Genomic DNA, 7,049 nt, shown 5'->3' with positions numbered 1-7,049 from the left:
ACAGACTACATGCTTAAAATAGGCATGATGATGATGATGATTAAATTATTGTTAGAAATTATTATTGTTATTATTAATTTTATAAAACAGGATGGACTATAATTATTATTATTATAAATTAGAAATTGTTGTTATTATTACATTATTATTAGAAATGAGAAGATAATGCTACCTGCATGCTCCATCTCACCTGGTGGGCTGCTGGCCTCAGACTGCTTCCGGCCAGGACCCAGGACGCAGGTACCCAGCCAGGAACACCTGTTTCCCTTGGGAAGGGGATAAAGGCTGGGTGCCTGCTGCAGGCGGGCCCACCGTCAAATAATATAATTATTATTAGAACTTAGCAGAAATTATTACTATTACTATTATTAATAATTTTATAAAACAGGATAGACTATTTATTGCTATTATTATTAGAAAGTATTGTTATTTTTCAATTATTTTTCAATTATTATTCTTAATAATACAGTAATAATTTTATAAAACAGGAAGGACTAATTATCATTATCATTATTAGAAATTATTATTTATTTTATAAAACATTATATTATTATTATTATATTATTATTTTATTATTATTATTAGTCCAACCTGTTTTATAAAATAAAAATTATCATTATTATCATCATCATTATTATTAAATATTGAATACCTGCAGTGCAGATGCAGCCCTGAGTGTAGGGTGGGTGATATAGGGTTAGGGGCTGGGCTGAAGGACCCTCCCCTTTCCAGCCTGCCCCGCCCCCTGCTTCCTCTCCAGCCAATCATGCTTCTCTCTGGCCTTCCTCCAGGCTGGGGATCCCTCCCACCAGAGAGCCTTTCTGGGTCTTTTTACCCTGATTCCTCTTGTCTCCAAAGGAGGAGGAGGAGAGGGAGAGCCAGGCAGAGGAGGCACCTTTGCTTTTGCAAAGCAGGGGCTGGGGCTCTTTGCTGCTGCATCCCTGGCTGTGGCTGGAGCAGGGAGGGAAAGGCAGCAGACCCTTTCAGGGGAGCTTTGCCATGATTGCCTTCTTCCCCTGAGGCTGAGACAGTGTGACCCAGGGGGGTCTCCATGGTCTCCAGAGGGGGAGCAGAAGCATCCCTTTCCAGCCCCTGAGCCAGGCGTTGGGTCTTGCTGGGAAACTGAAGGAAGCAGGTGGAGGAGGGCTGGAGAAGCAGGGAGCCCTTCCTCTCCTTCCAGGTAAGGCAGCTGCCTAGCCTTTGTGTGTGTTTGTGTCTCTGTCTGTGTAGCAGAGGCTGGCTTTGGGTTTGGAAAGCCTTCCCTCTTTGGGGAAAAGGAGCTGGCGTGGCTCTGGGCAAAACGTGGAGGCAGGCAGGCAGCCTGGGACCAAGGGAACAAAAGGCTGGAAGGGAAGGAACAAGGGACCCTGGTGGCTGGGTCTCTCTGGCAGGGTCTCTCTGTGTCTGTGTGTGTGAGAGAGGGGGGGTTTCATTTTCTCCTTCCCTCCACCCCACTTCTTTAAGCCCCCCCCCCAAAAAAAATTGCATTCCTAGGCTGCATCCACACTGCAGAAATAATCCAGTTTGAGACCGTTTTAACTGCCCTGGCTCAATGCTAGGGAGCTCTGGCAACTGTAGTTTTGTGAGACATTGAGCCGCCTCTGCCCCAAGAGACTTCTGGTGCCACAGTAAGCGACAGGGTTTCCCTAGCACTCAACCCAGGCGGTTAAAGCGGTCTCAAACTGGATTGTTTCCGCAGAGTGTTTTGGAGCTTTAACTGCCATGGCTCAGTGCTATGGAAATCTGGGAGCTGTTGTTTATTGTACATCCACATTGTAGAAGTAATGGCACCAGTCACCACAATTCCCAGAATTCCATAGCATGTAGCCATGCCAGTTAAAGTGGTGTCAAACTGGATTATTTCTAGAGAGTGGATGCAGACCTTCTAGTCATCAGAATGTGACTCAATGCATGCAAAGTCAAGGAGGGAGATCTGGGATCGCCCTAGGCTTCCCCATTTGAACCAGTGCAAAAATAATAATAGTAAAGCAAAACAGTGTCTTGTATATAACCTGTGAGTGTGACTGGAAGGAGTATGTGTTTGTGCATGCCTAGTGATCTTCATGACTGAGGACTCACTATCTGGTGTTGGTCTGTTGTGATCCTCTGCTCAATTTGCCTACTTTGTGTCACAGTTCTGTATGTGTCTACTCAGAAGGAAGTCCTTCTGAATTCAGAGACATAGCTGGGCCATTCTGGAAAATCAATATGCAAAGGGATCTTGCAGCACCTCTGAAACTAACTAAAAGATCAAAGTTGGTAGCATGAGCTTTCCTAGACTTGAGCCTACACCAGGAGATGCATTTGGTGGCCACAAAATGTATCTGAGTGAGCCAATGTGGCGTAGTAGTTTCAGTGCTGGTACTACGACTCTGGAGACCAGGGTTTTATAGCCGTTCGGCCATAAAACCCACCAGGTGACTTTGGGCAAGACACATGCTCCCAGCCTCAGGGAAAGACAATGACAAACCTCTTCTGAACCAATCTTGTTAAGAAAATCCTTTGATAGGTTCACCTTAGGGTTGCCATAAGTCAGAACTAACTTGAAGACACACAACACACACACACACACACACACAAAAGCATCTGAGGAAGCAGGCTCAAGTCTATGAAAGCTCATGCTATCAATTTCTTTCGGTTAGTCTCAAAGGGGCTGCAAGATCCTTTTACATACTACTAAATTTGGTGGAGTTTACCTAAGCTCAGTATGTATAGGACTGCAGTTAGTTGCCCAACCTTGAATTACCCAACCTTGAAGGACTCTTGTCCTTCAGGGATCTCTATTCAGCCTGTTCAGACATCTGCTTAAAGGGGAAAGGATTGTTTTGGTCATCAGTCCTAGTCTTGGGTTACTCTGTCTCTCTTCCCAGACAGCAGTGGGTGGGGAGGAAGCATTTCAGCCAATTCTGATCAATAACGTGTTGAAATTGCTGCCTACCTCTTCTCAACACAACCATTACTTAATTTCCTCTAAGTTTCACCTACCCGATCTAGCTGGTACATATGTTCCTTGTTTTAAGTGGTGCTCCAAAGATTAGAAAAGTGAAAAGGTAATTTTTAATTTACAGAGGAGTTTATCACACAAATGAGATCGGGGGTTTATCACGTTAATATCCCAGAAAAATAGCATAATTACACATAATGATTGCACACGCACAAAAACCGCCATTAAAGTGATCACAAAAAAGCATTAATGTGCATCTTTTTCACTTTCAGGATTTATGTGACAATGCATTTCCAATATCACTTGAGGTTAGGAAGACCCAAAACAAGCTCAATGTCCATTTTTAATTGTGGTGCCCAAAACTGGACACAGTATTCCAGGTGGGGCCTGACCAAAGCAGAATAGAGTGGCACTATTACTTCCCTTGATAGTGCCACTCTATTCTGCTTTGGTCAGGCCCCACCTGGAATACTGTGTCCAGTTCAGGGCACCACAATTAAAAAAGGACATTGAGAAACTGGAGCGTGTCCAAAGGAGGGTGACTAAAATGGTGAAGGGTCTGGAAACCATGCCCTATGAGGAACAACTTAGGGAGCTGGGGATGTTTAGCCTGGAGAAAAGAAGGTTAAGAGGTGATATGATAGCCCTGTTTAAATATTTGAAGGGATGTCATGTTGAGGAGGGAGCAAGGTTGTTTTCTGCTGCTCCAAAGACTAGAATGCGGAACAATGGATGCAAACTACAAGAAAAGAGATTCCACCTCAACATTAGGAGGAACTTCCTGACAGTAAGGGCTGTTCGACAGTGGAACACACTCCCTTGGAGTGTAGTGGAGTCTCCTTCCTTGGAAGTCTTCAAACAGAGGCTGGATGGCCATCTGTCAGGGATGCTTTGATTGTGATTTCCTGCATGACAAGGGGGTTGGACTGGATGGCCCTTGCTGTCTCTTCCAACTCTACGATTCTATGATTCTATGATTCTAAGCTTGTTCCATCTTCTGTTCTCTCAACCTTCCTTTACAGGGCTTTGTTTCCAGACCCTTTAGCATCTTCCTCATCCTTCTCTGGATATGCTCTACCTTGTCTATGGCCTTTTAAAAGAGTGGTGTCCAAAACTGGACACAATATCCCAGGTGACATCTGATTAAGAGAGGATGAAATGGTGCTATTACTTCCCTTGACCTATAACTACATTGGCTTTTTTGCTACCACACCACTGTTGACACATCTGCAAAGGGATCCTGCAACGCCTTTGAGACTAACCAAAAGACAGAAGTTTGTAGATGATTTTTCATAGACTAGAACCTACTTCCTCAGATGCATGTGGACACATGTTGACACATGTTAAGCTTATTATGGTCTATCAAGACTCCTAGATCCTTTTCACATTTCAAGCCAAGTATCACACATCTTATATTTGAACATCTTGTTTTTAGTCAAATGTACCTTACATTTATACCAGCTGAAATTCATTTTGTTAATTTTGGCTCAGTGCGCCAATCCGATGCTGTTGTCTTGAGTCCTGATACCATTTTCTGAGGTATTATCTCTCCTTCCCAGTTTTGTGTCATCTGCACCTTCATTGAACAGGCTCTCTGTTCTGTAATCCAAAAGGTTTATAAAAATGTTGAAAAAACTGAGCCCAGGACAAAACCTTGTGGCACCCCACTTGTCTATTCCCTTTATGAGGAGGAGGAACTGTTGAAATAAAATCCTGTGTATGTGAAAAATTGGTTGTGCCAAGACTGATGTAGAGGAGCCATTGAATGGAGCAGGAGACAGATTTCACCCATGGCATTTTGCCACCTGAGTCATAGCAGCCAGTGCACACACACACACACACACACACACACAAAACTCAAGACACCTGAGTTTCAAGATCCACCACATTGTTCTGGCACTTTAGGAAAAAATGCACAAGTATATCTTTTCCTCCCTAGCAGTAAAAAAAATGCAGTGCTGATAACTTAACTAAAACTTGCTTTTTACTGTCATTCAAAATTAGCTGCCTGCTATGGTCACCTGCTTTGCATAATCAAGGGCCAGTCAGGGTTATCAATCGGTTGCACATCTCTTGTTACACAAGCTTATGTTAAAAGTGGTTGAGTGCAGGGACTATGGCAAGTGTTAAGAGGAAGAGGGGTTTTGTGTACATTTACTTACTCTGGTTCAGTTATTTTGGGCCATTTTCCTCACTAACTTTTACAATAGGGAGGCACATAATCTCTTTATAAAGAGGAATAAAGCCTTTCTGTTGGAGAAGCAACAGTGAGTCTGCTTCTAAAAAAAGAAATGTTCAAAACACCAGTGTTTCTCCATAATTTCCATAGTACCCGCTGTCACCCTTCCCATGTTGTAATTTTTCCAGTTGAAGTCAGAAGTGTATGAATTTTGAAGAAAGTTGTTTTATAATATTGGATCGTGCTTATGGCAGTGAAGTGTTTGAGCTGAGCCTCTCCGATGGTATGGAATGGTGAAGGCATCCCTGAATGCAATGTGAAGAATTGTATGTTTTCAGGCATCTTTTTGAAAAGCAAGTGGAAGCTGGCAATTTGACAGGAACATTTATCCTACAGGGAGAGGTTCTTTCTGTTAGGCTGAAGGCTTCAAAACATCCCTGGAAAAGCTAAGGGGCAGAGAGCTTAGACACAAGTTGGCTGAAGAAAAGGAACAGGAATGCTGCAGCCAGGGTATTAAGCACCAGGGAAACTCAGAAGAAGAGTGGATGAATGACAAACCTAGTAAAAAAGAACAGAAGAGATGGAGAGCTGAGATCAGACAGCTGGGACTGGATGTTTGATTGTGAATATCTTGCCCTTACTCTGTAGAATTCTGCATCAGTAAATCAGGGCAACTACTCCAGATTCAGGGAATTTCATGTCTCACAGTTCTTCTGCACTACAGAAATGAAGCAGTTTGACCCCACTTTAACTATCCTGGCTTCATCTTGTAGACTCCTGAAATTTGTAGCTTGGTGACATATTCAGCCTTGTCTGTCAGAGAGCTCTGGTGCCTCACCAAACTATAAATCCCAGGATCCTGTAGAATAGACTCATGGCAGTTAAAGCGGTGTCATTTTGCTTTATTTCTGCAGTGTGGACACATCCTCAGCCACTTTTATTTTTTTAATTGTACTCTCCTTGTCCTAAGTAAGCATTCTAATTACAGTGGACCCTTGTTATATGCTGGGGTTTGGTTCCAAGATCCCCCGTGGGTAACAAAATCCGTGGATGCTCAAGCCCCATGAAATATAATGACAAAGCAAAATGGTGTCCCTTATAAAAATTGGAAAAACAAGGTTTGATATTTGAAATTTATATTTTTTTTAACATGTGGATGCTTGAATCCGTGTATAAAAAAATCTGTGTATAAGAAGGGCCGACTGTATTACAAGTCATTATGGTTTCATTTGTCAGCCCTTTGGCTGCAGGTATCTAGTCTTCTCCTTCAGTTATTAATTGTTCTTGTTTTGGTATTCTAAAGTGTCTTTACAAAAATTATTGTACATGGCTTGTTTAGTAGTGTGACTGTATGTCAGCAGCAGAAGCATAGAGACATAAATATTGCAGAGAAAAGAAGTGCTTGATGCCTCTGCAAACCTCTTCCCCCCCCCCCCCATCATCTTCAGGTATCATCTAAAAAAGGCCAGGATCTGAATATCATTTGGTTAGCTTTGGGATGCAAAGATCCTTTGGACCTATGGTTTCTATTTTCTCCCTCCCTACCCCTTTTACTTCATGGAAACTTCTTTTGAAACTCAAGGAAGCTGCAAAAGCAGACCTTGAAACAGTATACAGTATCATTCAAAAAGAAAGTATGAAAAAATTAAAGAAGGAAAGCATGCATTTTTAGGGATATATGAAAGTGGCTCTCTATGTCCTAGTGTCCGTGGTCTGCAGTGAGAAGGCTCTTTCAAAAACATTTCCGCTTTTGCTACAGTACATTTTTATTCTCATTTAAATAATTATGCCCTACTATTTTCAAAGTAGCTCACCACTTATTGTCATAATACTACCATTTCCCTTTTTTAAAAAAACCCAAACCAAAAAACTCATGAACTCGGCATCATTTAGTCTTGTGGCTGGTGGAGCATGCTTCACTTTGGT

The 7,049-nt window shown here is 42.4% G+C and overlaps 1 protein-coding gene across 1 annotated transcript in view; it reads left to right on the top strand.

Moving 5' to 3' along the window:
• Positions 1 to 851: 851 nt before the first annotated feature.
• STON2 (stonin 2) overlaps positions 852 to 7,049 on the top strand; it is an 89,297-nt gene continuing 83,099 nt past the window's right edge. Inside the window, exon 1 of the mRNA XM_089522335.1 lies at positions 852 to 1,180. The gene's annotated coding sequence lies outside the window, so the exon portion shown is untranslated. The remainder of the gene's footprint in view (positions 1,181 to 7,049) is intronic.

The sequence above is a fragment of the Sceloporus occidentalis genome, unplaced genomic scaffold, assembly GCF_023333645.1.
Source record: "Sceloporus occidentalis isolate IW3139 unplaced genomic scaffold, rSceOcc1.0.p SCAF_4, whole genome shotgun sequence".
NCBI lineage: Eukaryota > Metazoa > Chordata > Lepidosauria > Squamata > Phrynosomatidae > Sceloporus > Sceloporus occidentalis.
This window is presented reverse-complemented; position numbering and strand designations above follow the sequence as displayed.